At 46.2% G+C, this 14,902-nt stretch overlaps 1 long non-coding RNA gene across 1 annotated transcript; it reads right to left on the bottom strand.

Annotated features, from left to right (window-relative positions):
• Nucleotides 1–318: 318 nt before the first annotated feature.
• LOC143434596 (uncharacterized) lies at nt 319–7,456 on the bottom strand. The gene is made up of 3 exons (XR_013104210.1): nt 7,314–7,456; nt 6,798–7,057; nt 319–1,056 (listed from the first exon to the last, which is right to left on the bottom strand). It is a non-coding gene; the product is annotated as an uncharacterized LOC143434596 (long non-coding RNA).
• Nucleotides 7,457–14,902: the final 7,446 nt, after the last annotated feature.

Below are 14,902 nucleotides of genomic sequence, written 5' to 3' on the forward strand. Positions count from 1 at the left end.
ATTGAAACTTTGAAAAAAACTAAGTAATTTTTCATGTTTTATCCTAAATTAACACAAAACATTTTTTTCTTGTCAGAGACAACAATTCTTCTTGTCAGAGAATTGTTATTAATGGTTTCCATCAGCAGATAATAATAAAAAAAAATGCACAGTGGTCATAAAGAAGGATGGAATTCTAACATTTAAGGTAAAATAGATGAAACTGGAAATTTGACAAGCGAAGTAAAACAGCCATGGAAAGACAAAGTACTGGTGTGTAAAAGGTTGGATTTATTGGTAGTGTTTTCATTGCTTGTATTTGTTATGTTTTGTTTTGTTTTTGAGAGAGACAAGGCTCATGTAGTCCAGACTAGACTTCCAATTGAACTACTCTTTTACTCAGTACCCCAAACATTGGGATTATAAGTCTATACCATCATTCCTAGCCAGGGTGTGGGACTGGATCAACATGTACATATTCGTATATGAAAATATAATTAATGCCATTAATTTGCATATTCATATATGTTAATAGAAAAATTTTGCTAGAGATATGCTGATAATTCTGAGTGTCTGTTTTATAACCAATATTGTCCTCTTCAACACAATGTATTTACCCACTGTGCACAATGTATTTACTGAGTCTGTGAAGACTGAGCTGACTGAAGAGTTAACACAGGATAACTCAGGAACAGACACAGGATTTAGAGGGACATCGAGGACACACACTAGGAAAGTGCTCCAGGTCAACGAAGCAAAGGAAGGTCTGACAGTCAAACATCTACAACGTTCTCACGCCCACCCAAGAGGGGAGCTGTAGCTCACTCGTGATTGAGAGATGTGCATCGGAGCTCCATCCTAGAGGAAGGACCTGCGTGGGGGTCCACTCCATCCCACAGGAAGGGCTTGCATGGGGGTCCACTCCATCCCACAGGAAGGGCTTGCATGGGGGTCCACCCCCAGCTCAGTCACCACAGTCGCAGTCCTTCATTCCCAGCTCACGTTCATCCTTCCCTGTTTACTCCAGCTGTTCAATGTTTCCTCAGGTGTTCATATGTAACCCTTGATGTAAAGACACTGGGAAGTCAGCAAAAGCACCGTCAGAAAATGATAATCAAAATCATCACAAGTGTTACCAAAACCAAAATCATACCTTTTGCCTAAAAAGCTAACCAGGTCTACACTCCCAAGGTCCCATCAGTTTGTAATCCCACGAATCAAGGAACAGTTCAAGAGCAACTAACGGGATGACATCATCTTTGTTGCATAATTGCAAGGGGATCTGTTAGCAAGGGAGAAGCAGCCTTTGTCTGGGGTGCTGGTGTAAATGGGGTTGGGGTTAAACCACAGTTACAACCTGCAGAACTGACAGCTTGTGCTGGTGATTCATGTCAACCTGATACAAGCTAGAGTCATCCGAGAGGAGGAAACCTCGATTGAGAAAATGCCTCCATAAGATCTAGATGTAAGGCATTGTCTTAATTAGTGATCAGTGGTGGAGGACCCATTGTGGGTGGTGCCATCCCTGGGCTGGTGGTCCTGGGTTCTATAAGAAAGCAGGCTAAGCAAGCCTTGGGGAACAAGCCAGTAAGCAGCACCCTCCATGGCCTCTGCAACAGCTCCTGCCTCCAGGTTCCTGCCCTGTGTAAGTTCCTGTCCTGACTTCCTTCTGCAAGTTGTTTTTGGGTCATGGTTTTTTGTCAGAACAGTAGAAACCCTATCTAAGACACAGTTTAAGGTTAGCTTATGGTGTGCTTTTGTGTTTGAGTTCAGAGCCTTGTGTGTGCTAAGTATACACTCTGCCCCTGAGCTACACAACCAGCCTCCCTAAAGGTACTTTAATAAAAGGAAGAAACAGCTTTTGTAACACATGAAAATATTCTTTGTCAATGACTAAAAACACAAAAGTTAAGCAGCTTTGCTCTTAACTAACCAATGCTCTAAAGACACCAGACTTCCTTATATGTTTGTAGAATAATATTAGTCTAAGGCAGAAATAAAGAAGAAAATTACTTAGAATTTCCCAAAATATTCAGAGGAGAAATTGGAGATCTAGGGGTATGTCTGGGGCTGGTGTTTGTCTAGCAAGCACAAGGTCCCGGTGCTCCATCCCAACCAGAAAGAATAGGAAAGAAGGAAGAGAAACAGGAGAAAGACAAAGGGTGATGAAGAATCACATTCTAACGAGTTTGCACATTCTGCCCTGGGAAGCTGCAAGGCAAGAGGCTTTGAAGGCAGGAATCAATGTGAAGAGAGAATCACTGGAAACAGCTCTCTTCTCCATGTCTCTTCCTCCTCCCCCTCTCCTTTCCTCCTTCCCTCTCCTTCCCTTTTTCCCTCCTCTCTCTTCCTTTCTCTTCTTTCTTTCCCTTCTCTCCCCTCTCCTATCTTCTAGCTGAGTACTGGTGTCAAACCCAGGGCCTTGGCTAGGGGTATACCAATGCACATCCACAATCCTGACACTCAAAACAAAGTGAATCGGGCTGGAGGGCGGGAGAGATGGCTCAGCCATTAAGAACATTGACTGCTCCTAGTCTGAGTTCAGTCCCCAGCAACCACATGGCAGCTCACAACCCATCTGTAATGGGATCTGATGCCCACTTCTGGTGTGTCTGAAGACAGTGACAGTGTACTCATATAAAATAAAATAAAATAAAATAAAATAAAATAAAATAAATAATTCATAAAAACAAAGCAGAAGCAAAGCAACTCAACAACCCAAATTCCAGGGCCTAGAGTATATTATATAAGTACGCTAACATGCTCCAGCCCATAGCAACTCTCTGAGGAGTAAAACTATGTAAATGCATGTGCACACACAGACACACACATATGAATGCTCTCTCTCTCTATATATATATATACATGAATATTATACATGCAAATATATATACATATACATGTATATATATGGCCTTATTTGAACCCTTCCTGCCCCACCCTAGGATTCTTGGTGTGTGCCATCACATCCTGCTTGATAACTATTAACCTTTGAGCCTCCTGTATGTGCATGGCAGACCATATGCAGGCTTAACACAGTCTTAATTCTCAAAACCACTCTGCCAAGTGCATATGGATCCTATTTCACAAACAGAAACCTGTTCCACAGCACGCATCTCACTTCAGGCCGCCCTGGACCCACCATCCTGCCGGTGGCTGCAGACCTGAGCAGCAGCCTTTGACTCTGAAGCTGGCCTGACATGGCTGGAAGTAAAGAATCCCTGCCTGGTGTGGCAAGGGAAGCTGGTGAGAAAGGCCTGGTGGTGGGGAATTGTACTCTTTCCGGGAGCACAGAGAGCAGAGTCGAGGGTTCACGTATTTTTATTTCCTCAGAGTTGGTGACTGTGTGGCCTGGAGAAGTCTCCTTACCTTATTCTCAACCTCAAAAGGCTTGGCAAAGGGATTACGAAACATGGCTCAGAATAGGCATAGCTATGTAGGACGGGAATTCCAGAGGCAAGAAATTTGGCTCTCAGCTCACATGTGTCACTAACCATTTTTCCATTTTTACTTCCTTCTGACCTACCCAACCCAACCATTATGGCTGCTGGAGACCTGTCCAGTATATCTATTGCTAACACCAGGGGTGACTGGATCAGTCACTTTTGACGGAAAGATGATATGTAGGTGCCACAAATGTTTTCTGGATTCCGTTGTACAAGTAACATGCTCAAAGTGTCTAAGGGGCAGGCCTGGTGATGTGGCTCAGTCGACGGGGAGTTTACCTGAAATGCACAAGAGCCTGGCTTCAATCCCCAGTACTGTATACACCAGGCATGGAAACAGAGACCTGTAAACCAGCAGTCAGGACATTCTCAGGCTAGAGGGTGAGAGATGTTTCATAGTTACTTTGAGGCTAGCCTGGGCTATGTTCCCTGTCTCACCACCACCACCAAAAAAAAAAAAAAAAAAAAAAAAAAAAAAAAGTACTCTTGATTTTTTTTTTCTGCATAAAGCACCAAACTAAGCTCAGTGTTCCTGAAAGCTGTCTGTGTCTGCAGATCACCTGGGGGTCTCGGTCGTCTGGGAGGAGCCTGTTTTCCTTTTGACTTTGCTGGAAACATAATCCAGGCTTCAGACCTGCAGTTGTGAGTCGGCCACTGAGCTGCACATCCGCCCAGTCTGTACCTCCGACGAGCTAGTAGTGTCCCAAATCCTCCTGTCTGTTGCAGGTGCCCGATTTCCAGAAGGACAAAGCTCTGTAAAGTGGGGGTTGGGTCTCAATGTGAAACCTGTGTGAAGTGTGAAGAAGTGAGAAGCACCCGGGCAGGTGGTGTTCTCCAGCATCCATTGTTAAACTCAGCAAATATTTACTAAGAACTTCCCCACGCCTGGCACGTATGGCAGAGGAAAGAGAAACCTGTTCCTGCAGGTTATGCCAAGTTTTGGGTGGTGGAGCTAAACAATCCAAGTGTTAGGGCCGGAGAGATGACTGAGCAGTTAAGAGCACTGGCTACTCTTGCAGAGGACCCTGGGGTGAGTTCCAGCACTCGCATGGCGCTCATCACCATAGAAACTTCAGTCCCACGGGATCCAATGCCCTCTTCTGGCCTCTGTGGGCATGAGAGACACACGTGGTACAGCACCATGTATGTAGGCAACAACTCAAACACATACATAAAATTAATTTCAAAAAGTAAAAAATAAGAACCCGAGTGTTCTACAAATGAACTATCGAGTAAGTGGTGTGGGGGCTTTGGAGGTGCTGGAGGAGGTGAGCTGGCTTGACCCCTTAGTGGGCATTCTGGGATTCTTGGCATGTCTGACCTCAGGCAGAGTGGCCACTGCCCCTTTCCGAGTTGCAAGGCGGGCAGGACTTGATGGGTATAGGAAAAAGGCGAAGTACTCTGGATTTCCCCTAGGAACAGTGCATTGTCCAAGGGGCCTCTGCCTACCTCAGACTGGTGACTGAAGACCAGCACTGCTCTTCCCCCTGGAGATCTTGAACACCACCCAGAGTTCAGCCTTCTTTCTCTTAGCCTGTTAGGTCATGTCCAGTCCAGCCCTGGGAAACTATAGCTTCTCTAACTCCTATGGCTGGTGGCCAAGATCCAGCACTGGAGACAGGCTGTGAGGACAAGGCTTCTGGGCACACAACCAGAAAGAGTCAAAAGCATTGACATGGAAGATCTGAGTTTGAATCCTGATCTAGCCACTTAAGCAAGTGTTCTCCTCAGCAGCCCTCACATTATAATGTAAGAACAAAAGTAGGATCATTTACATAACTGTCTGCCTGGCAGACGGCCATGGTCCCAGACATAGACCTCTTTCCCTTGCTGTACCTTCAAGGGAAGGACCAAAAGCCCCAAAATGGTCCAAGTCACCTTCCTGAGCTGCCTCCTCTTCTCTACCTGAATCTGCCTCCCAGTTTTCCCCAGTGCTGGTCACACTGATTCAAGGTGGCTGCCTACACTCCTGTGCTGTGGCTTCTGCAGTCTTTGCTTCAGCATGTGCCCCTCTCCAACAATGTGGTTTCTCTTTTGGGTCAGCCCACTTGGTAAATCCATACTTCTGTCTGATCCAATGTCACTTTATCCTAATTCCCTCCTCCCAGTCCTCCTTTGAGCCACACTGCACTCAGTATTCGCTCCTTTCCTGAACATCTTCTAGTGTGGAGGTTAGACCAACTCCAATCACCACCTGACTGTTTGTTTGTTTGTTTGTGACAGGGTTTCACAATGTAGCCCTGACTGTCCTACAACTCATTGTGTAGACCAGGCTGGCCTCAAACTCATAGAGATCCACCTGCCTCTGCCTCCCAAGGGATGGGATTAAAGGCTTGCAACACTATGTCCAGCTTATCTGGACCTGATTTTCCAAATAAAGTTTTATCAGAACACAGCGACACCCGTTGGAGTATATTTTGTGTAAGGCTGGTTGCATACCCGAATGGTCTGTTAGTCAGCTTTCTCTCAGTGTGATGGAATACCTGAGAGACACAATTTATCAGGAGGAAAAGTGTATTTGGGATCATGGTTTCAGCCTATAGTTGCTTGGTCACACTCCTTTGGGCCTGCAGCACAGAACATCATGGTAAGACCACGTGGTGGCAGAAATAACTTGACTCAAAGCAGCACCGCCAGGGAAAAGATGGAAGAGGAGAGGTGGAGGGGAGGAGGGGAGGAGGGGAGGAAGGGAGGAGAGGGAAAAGGGGGAAGGGGAGGGAAAGAAAATGAAGGGAGAGAAAAGAAGCGGGGGGGGGGAGGGGGAAGAGAGGGAAGAGAGGAAAGAGAGGGAAGGAGAGGACAGGGAGAGAATGAAAGGAGAGGAGGGGGAAAGAGAGAGGGGAGAAGAGAGGAGAGAAGAGAGGAGGAGAGGGGAGGAGAGGAAAGGGGAGGGGAGAAGAGGGGAGGGGAAGAAGGGAGAGGAGAAGGGAGGAGAGGAGAGGAGGGGAAGAAGGGAGAGGAGAGGGCAGGAGAGATGAGTGGAGAGAGAAAAGGAGGGGAGGGGAGAGACATCAAAGGGGGGAGGAGAGGAGAGGAGAGGAGAGGAGAGGAGAGGAGAGGAGAGGAGAGGAGAGGAGAAGGGAGGAGAAGGGAGGAGAAGGGAGGAGAAGGGAGGAGAAGGGAGGAGAAGGGAGGAGAGGAGATGGGGAACCAGGAGAGGAACAGAAGACAGGAAGAGGAACACGCTGTGGGTAACTCACTCCTTCCCATTAGCCCCTACCCTAAAGATCCCACCACCTGCAGTCGCGACAGAGGCTGGGGACCAAGCTTGTAGCACACTGGCCTTTGGGCGACATTGGAGATACAAACTGCAAAATGACAGAGGCAGAACTCAGACAGGGCTTGTGCAGCCTCTGTGCCCCAAATACTTACCATCTAGCTCTACCAGAAATGTGTCGGCCACCTGCTCCAACAGGCACACATTTGCTCTCAGCAGACAGCGGCTCCCTGAGGGGCAGGTGTGGGTTTGACTCACTGCTGGTGGAGCTCAGATGAGAACTCAGAACTCAGGAAGGTGTGAAGAACTCCACAGAAAACCCTGCTTCTGTCTTCCTGGGAGAGGGGACGCACTGTGTGGCTAGAATACGGAGGTCCAGGATCTGCCCGATGCAGACAGTGCTTCTCATCAGCTACTGATAAGGAAAGCAGTTGGTTAAGGTCACGAGAAGGTTGAGTATATACAAGTTTTGCCTGCCCACAGAGTACTCTTGAGAGCGTCTATGACACCCCCGAGAAAAGCATGCATCGGGCAGTGGGGAGCAGAAACCTGATGAGAGCTGTATAAGTCAACCTCTGTCCAAGGTGTTCACCATTAGTGTTTGCAGACACCCGACTTAGTTTGTTATAAAATGATTGTCACACCGACTAGCAAAGGCGTTTTATACTTACCTTGAGGAGGGTCAGCAGCTAAGCTTTCTCCAAGTACAGCTTCTCTGCCTTTATGGCAATATTCAGCTTCATCTGATCTGATTTATTTAGCCACAATTAGTTCACGTCACAGTGTGCCAGGAAGGGGACTGGAAGTCCGGTTGGAAGTCTAAGACTTAATCCAAAAAAGCAAAAATGTAAAATAATAAGCTAGACCCAAGGAAAAATCCTTCCCCCCCCCCCCCCGGTCTGTAATGCGGAAAACCTGGTTTGCTTCATATTTACTCTGGGAATACAGAATTCCACCCCTATTCATGGGAACAGAGGATCTTGGAGCATAGAGCAAGAGCGTTGTTTGCACAGTGCAATCTTCTGTGCACAGTGTTTGCATTCCCGGATCCCCTTGCTATAGTTTGAAAGGCTCATGTGCTAAAAGCTTGGTCCCTATGGTAGAGCTATTGGGAGATGGCAGGCCTGTGGTAGGTGAGTCCTTGTGGAAGTTTTCCAGATTGTGGGAGCAGTTAATGAGGTCTGTGCTCACTGTGTCCAACTCCTTTGTCTATCTTCTTGGTTCACTGGCTCATGACCTGGGTGGTTTTGTTCCGCCATGTTTTCTTGGACTTGCACTTCCAAAACTGTAAACCACTAATAACCCTTTTGTCTCTGTGTGTCAATATTTTCAGATGTTTTGCTGTAGTAACAGAAAACTAACCAGCATGCCTCTCTTGCTTTTTCAGGTATGAGACCCTACTCACCAAGCCATAGTAGTAGATACATAACCCAGGCTGGGGAGATCCTGAGGATGGTTTGATGGTCACGAGCTGTAAAACTTGAGCTCAGAGTTCTAGTGTCAGTGATCTATGGTATGTAGCACCTGACTGAGAGAGGAGCTCATGCAGGGAGCAGCAGAGAGATGGAGGATAAAGCATAGTCTGCTACTGTCAGAGCTGCTACTGGCCAGCTCACTGTCGACCCAGGCCAGTGCTTCTGCTATAGGCAGTGCTGTGCCTTCATCACCAGCATGCCAAGCCTAGCTCCTCCACGACAGGGTCCAGAGTGCTACAAGACCATCATTCTTGTAGTTTTCTTATGTGTTTGTCATCTGAGAGCTTCAATGATGCGGTTGCACTGTATTACACATGCAGACTAAGGATGGCTGGATTGAGCCCTGTCTTGTAGTTTAGCAGCTAGTCAGTGTGTACAGATCCTGTGTTTCTGTGTCTGCGTCTTTAACATAGGGACAGTCACAGGACCTACCTCATGGGACTGCATCTGTTCCAAGTGCTATGCAAAAGGGGTCCATTAACATTCTTCCCTTCTTCCTTTCTCCTTCCTTCCTTCCTTCCTTCCTTCTTTCCTTCTGTTCCCCCTCTTTCTTTTCTTTCTTCTTTCTTTCTTTCTTTCTTTCTTTCTTTCTTTCTTTCTTTTCTTTCTTTCCTTTTTTGTTTTTTAAAGATTTATCTGTTTAATGTATTGAGCACATTGCCACTCTCTTCAGAAGAGGGCATTAGATTTGGTTGTGAACCACTGTGTAGTTGCTGGGAACTGAACTCAGGACCTCATGGAAGAACAGTCGGTGCTCTTAACCACTGAGCCATCTCTCCGGCCCAGCCCGTTAACATTTTCAATGTAATCTTCTTAAATAAAAATCACTCTTTAACGGACAGTCAAATTGTGTTTGAGAGCTTGACAACAGGCCTGGCAGCGGTAACTGTTGGCTTTTTACAGGAGGCAGCCTTCATTCTCATAAAGTCTTGTAGTAAAGCAAAGAAGCCACATGACATCACAGAACTGTGTGGTGACCGGCAGCAGTCACTTCTGGGAACACAGCCACACCCATGGACCTAACACCTAGAGAAATGAGAGTGTAGGTGTGGGGCACCCGGAATGTTCTTTCCATGGAATGTACAAATGCGTGCAGTTTGCGGGGCGGAGGGAGCTACAAGTCTATGGTATCTCTCATTACAGTAACGGAAGCTTGGATTACCAGGGAAACACAAGCTGCTTTCTATACAGGAGGGCTATCACCTGCTCATACTGGTAAACAATTGTACTTGATTGTTTTTTTTTCCAGCGCCTAGCTGGATAGAACAACTTCAGATGTAGTCTTGCGTATTCCTTTATCTCCAATAATTTACTGGAATGCAGTGTTCAGACCCACTTCCTGTTTAGGAGAGGCAGAACTGTTTGGGAAAATGTGCCATGAAGTCTTTCCAAACGTTTGCAGTCAACCCCACCCCTGTCACAATACAGCTAGGTGGCCTCACGGTGACCCCATGACATCCACGAGGCTGTTCAGTGTGCGGTTGGCAGGGTTTTGGAATTGCATCTACAGCTTCTGCTGCACCCCTGTCCCCTCTGGACTTTTTACCAAGTAGTTTCGTAGATAATAGACTGTGTTCGCGATGTTGGGAATGGAACCTAAGACGGAGGTTTCTTCATAGGAGGCAGATGCTCTACTACAGAACTACACCCTTTAGCAGGAAACAATTCAATGTATGTTTACTTACCAGTGTCACAGAAGCTTGAGGTTCTCCCAAGCTTCAGTGTTACAGATGAAGAAACTAGCTTAGATGAGTTAAATGCCTTGCTTAGTGGCCCTTGCAGATAACCTTGGTCAGGCCTTAAATTCTGAACCATGCCACTGCTAACTCAGAATGTCAGAGTCTTTGGGCAGATGTGTTCCAGATGTGTTCCAGATGTGTTCCACTTATCTCACACCTGCCCACCCTGGTCTCTGTCACCTAGAAAGTGGCAGTGAGCCAAAATGCTCTCTCACCTCTTCTGACATCTCTCTGCTTCCCGCAGGGTACCAGACACAAGGACAATTTCCTCTCACCACAGGATGCTTTAGGTATCTCTGGGGATGGAAACAGTGCCTGACCTCTTTAGCATGGCACCATAGATAAAGGTGAAGGTTAAGTGTCTTTATAGCTGCAACTTCCCAGGTCAATACCCAGCCCTAGCCCCCAGCCAGGAGGTTGTGACTTTTGAGAGCAAGCATCTCTGTGCTGCTGTTTCTGATGAGCTCAGGAGCAGAAAGGCCCAGGAAAAGATCCTTGAGTTGCAAGACTCAAGCAAGGGCTTCCTGTTCCTGTGAGGAGAGAGACAAGCAGAAATTTAAAAAAAACATTTGAGGTCTTTAGAACAGCTACCTGGTCTGCCATAGCAGGATCCCTGCTGGCCTGCAGCCAATGGTGCTTTTGAATTGTGTGGGATGTATGGGTTCCAGGCATATGAAATTGTAACAGCCTCCGTCCTTGGAGAGACCAATGTTGGGTTCTCCATGTGTCACTGACAGGGAGCAACAGAAACCAAGACCCTGCTGCTGATGACCTGCTAAAACCCAGGTTCTGAGAACCAGGGCAGAGCCCTCAGAACATGCCCTCAGTTCTCCGAGATGCCCTGGGAGGGCAGCATCGTGGTTAATTTTTTTGATCACCGATCTACGGAGCACTTCCGTTTTATCCACACTAGCCACCTGTGTTCTTTCTCTTGTCCTGACTCGGAATGCAGACCTGTCCAGAACTTGTTTTCAGTCATCTTTAAGACAATCAAACCTCCAGGAGGTCTCACTGCTGACCCATATATCATGTCTCCTGCCAACTTTGCCGAAAATACTTTTACAGGTAGGTTGTGATGACAGCTCCCTCCCCCAGAGTCTTACCTGTCCCCTGTCTATCAAAAGATACTTTAGGTACCTTTTGCATCCACTGCCCTGCCCTGTGCTGTCAGTATCTCATGCATAGTGTGTTTTTAAAAAACCTGAGGTAAAGGGTCTTATAACCTGGTTCATTTTTTCCATATCACAGTATAACGTCTGTATTAGTCCTCACACATCTAATGGTCACCTTAGAAGGAAGGGACTGGCTGGCCTTGGCTCTGTCAGGTAAATGCTGACAATGGGTCTTTTCTTCAGGTAGCATTAGGTCAGGTGTGCAGGTGCACAGAGTCCATTCATGAATTCCTCTTGATATCTTCTTTTTACTCCACCCCTCCACCTTTTTTCCTCTGCTGGTATGGAAGACCACAGAGCCTGTCACCTGCTAGGCAGATGCTCCAGTCTGCCGAGCTGCACCTGGATTTACTTCCTTCATTTCTAATAAAAGCCGTGGCCTCAGCCACTCCTGAGCAGGTAGTAAGATAGGTCAAGGGACAGTCAGGATGTCACCATTCCAGCTGGTGACTAAAATCAGACAGGAAACTCTGTGCCCCATAGATAAAGGAAGGCTGGGGCCGGGGAAGTGACCTCAGGTTTGTTTGGATTGCTATAAATCCTTCATGGGGGGAAATATTTGATGCAGTGAGAAAGAGGTAAAAGGTCATCTTTATAAATCATGCATCATTTGCATGGGTGGGGAGAGGAGTTGTGGGAAGTGATACTGAGTCTGTGTTTGCTAGGTAAAACTATCTGGCTCAGGAAGAAGGTGGAGAAGGGTGTCCTGCCGTGCTGCAGAGGAAAGGAGGATACAAAGTAAACAGTAGTGCTCCCGTTACCCCGAGTAATCAGTAGTGCTTCTGTTACCCAGGACTCTCACTGGAAACTCTCTGCAAGCTCTCACTGGAAACCAGAACAGATGTAAGAGCAGATGCTGCCTAAATCACTATGTCCATTAGGAGTGTCTCTTGCTCCTGAGGAACTTACAGTGAGCTAGAAGGCTCCAGGGTCTCTCTCCACAGTGCCTGGCCCCAGCACAACTACTCTTTGCCACTGTTGGGGTCAGAAGGAAGTGGGCTGACTATGGTCATTTGGTTTGGGGTTATTATCATTATCATTACTTTTACAATAACCAAACAACCAAATTAAACAACCAGCCGGGCAGTGGTGGTGCACACCTTAAATCCCAGCATTTGGGAGGCAGAGGCAGGCGGATTTCTGAGTTCGAGGCCAGCCTGGTCTACAGAGAGAGTTCCAGGACAGCCAGGGCTCCACAGAGAAACCCTGTCTCGAAAAACCAAAAAAAAAAAAAACCAAAAAAACAAAAAAACAAAAAAACAACCAAAGGGCTGAAAAGGGAGCAAGCATTCTTCAGGTGAAGAGCGAGTGCCGAAACACAGCGCCCAGTGTTGGATGCCAGCATTTCAGGACAGTCACTTTCCTGTGCCCTCAAGCTTAGGATGCAAAGGCTGGGCTTGGGCATCTGGACAGTGGCAGAGTATTCACCTAGCAAGCACAAGGACTGGGTCCTATCCCCAACATACCAAGTTAACACAAAACTAAAGAGAAGAAAGAAATGACAACCTGGGTTTGAATAGCTCTATTAATCGTGGACACTTTTTAGAAAAGTATGACAGAGTACTTCTGCCTGGCCATTGGTTTAGGATACTGGCATGAAAGTGGGGGAGGGGGTAGCAAATGATCTCATAGGGCAACTGATCCCGTCAGAAGAATTAACATCTTATTATGATGTGTGTAGTAGACATTTTATAGATGCGTTTTAATGTCAGAAATGGCTCTGATATGCATTTCAAGCACTTTTTAAAAAAATGAACAGACATTTCTTAGAGCATTTTTGAAAGATTTAATTTTATATTTGTATTAATCTATAATCATGTGTATGTGCATAGGCCAAAGACCCTGGATCCCTTAGAGCTGGATTTACAGGCAGTCGTCAGTTGACGTAGGTGCTGACAACCAAACTCAGGTCCTCCACAGGAGCAGTCTGTGCTCTTCACTGCTGAGCCAGCCCTTTAGCCCTCTTAGGCCAGTCCTAAGTCTATAGAAAAGTCAAGCAGAAGGCACAGGACTCCCTCAAACCTCTTGTCCTCTACAGTTCCCCTCTTATTAACATGCACCGGACAATTTTGTTCATGTGGTAACCCCAGTGTTGCTTAGAAGATAGTCTGACAAAGTCAGAGGTGGAAGACCTTTAAAGGCCCCTCCACCCTCTCTGGAAAAACAAAATGCCTTCCCTTCCACAGGGCTATCCACCTGAATAGAGGCAGGTGCTTTGCCAGTGACCCACATCTGCAGCCCTGAAACCCTTAAGTGGCTTATTAAATCTGCAACAACAGGTCCTTCAGCAAAAAGAATTTTCCTTCCCATGGTGTTCTATTTGAGACACATAACAACCCTATGAGTCTCTATCATTCTCATCGGAAACACAAGAAGACAAATCTAAACACAAGGCAAACAGACAGAAAAGAGCAAACTTCCTGGTGTCCAACCTGGGCCTCTGCCTTGGGCCACATAGCTCTTGGGTGACTAGCCACTGGGTTGGAAGCTCAGTGAAGTAGTGGTGGGCCTGAAGAAAGGAAATCAACCTAAGAAACTGGATTCCTGCCACCAAGGAATTGACGGAAAATACAGTCTGTTTGGAAAGAAGTTGAATAGATTCAGGAACAAGACCGTGGTAAGTTACGCAAAGCACATTTCTAGCCTTGGAACTTGCCGGTATGGACAGCCATTGCTTCCTCATGCCTGTGTCCAATTCATGAGCTGGGCATATCCAGACCTGCCTGCATCCAGTATAAACTCACTTTCATTTCTTAAAGTGGTTTGCAGGTACCACAAAAGGAACTGGAAAAAAAAAATCATTCAGTGGCTACAGCAATTGAACCCTAATGCTATGTTTTAATCTTTATCCACTCAATCCTGTGGGGTTTATAGAATTTACATCACAGCATGTACTTAGGGGCAAGGTGATATTCCTAATTTTGATATGTCTATATAACTGTGCTATCAATCATCCTCATATCGTACAAATACTGTACTGTGCTGATATGTCGAATGGTGTTATTCCTCTATTTTTGAGCTTCTAAATTATTTCAGTGTCACATGATCAAAACAGTGTTTTAGACCAGGCTTCTGGATGGTGCTTTCTTGTGAGCTAAAGGTCAGCCTGAGTTACGTAGTCAGTTCCAAAACAAGCAAGCAAACAAACAAACAGAACCCAAGATTTTATAATCCTGTGTGGAATTTTAAAACTTATGACTATCAGGTTAAAAATTTGGAAGAGTTGCTACTCCAGGAGAACTGCCTGATTTTTAACTTTTCATCTGTATCATTTCAAACATACCAGGGGTTTGGAAGAATAGTGCAAATCCCTCTCCTACATTCTGGTAAGCAATTCTTCACAGGTATCGCCATCTCCAAGACTATTTTGCCTTGTCCCATCTATCTTTTCCCTCAGGAAGTACATGAGCATCAATTCATGCACCTGGTCCAGCCAGTCTCTGGTCCAGAGGAAGGCCTAGACAGTATATGCTGTGTTTGCTGCTTCTAAGGAGATATGAGCAAGTGTGTGTTGACTCTAGACTAAGGACAGGCAAAAGAAGTAATTCCACGAGTCTAGCCTGGAAAACTAAACAGCGAGTCTAGCCTGGGTTTACTTACAGAAGTATGGTTGAGAGGTTTCCTATGGTCAACTATGTCACAGAAGAAAAGTCCCTTGCCCCCTCAGCATTTGTTACTAACCCATACACATATCCTCCGGGAGAAATGGGGCAGGGACATGCAGGTCTGTGAGCCTTGGATGGTAGTAGAGTCTAATTTCAGGACAGGACCAGCCATGGTGTGCATGAGAGGACACTGCACCCAGGTATGCCCAAAGATGCCATCTGGATATTCACCTTATTTGTCCTTAAAAGCTCAGTTTCCCTTTAAAGGG

Source organism: Arvicanthis niloticus, chromosome 16 (assembly GCF_011762505.2).
Source record: "Arvicanthis niloticus isolate mArvNil1 chromosome 16, mArvNil1.pat.X, whole genome shotgun sequence".
NCBI lineage: Eukaryota > Metazoa > Chordata > Mammalia > Rodentia > Muridae > Arvicanthis > Arvicanthis niloticus.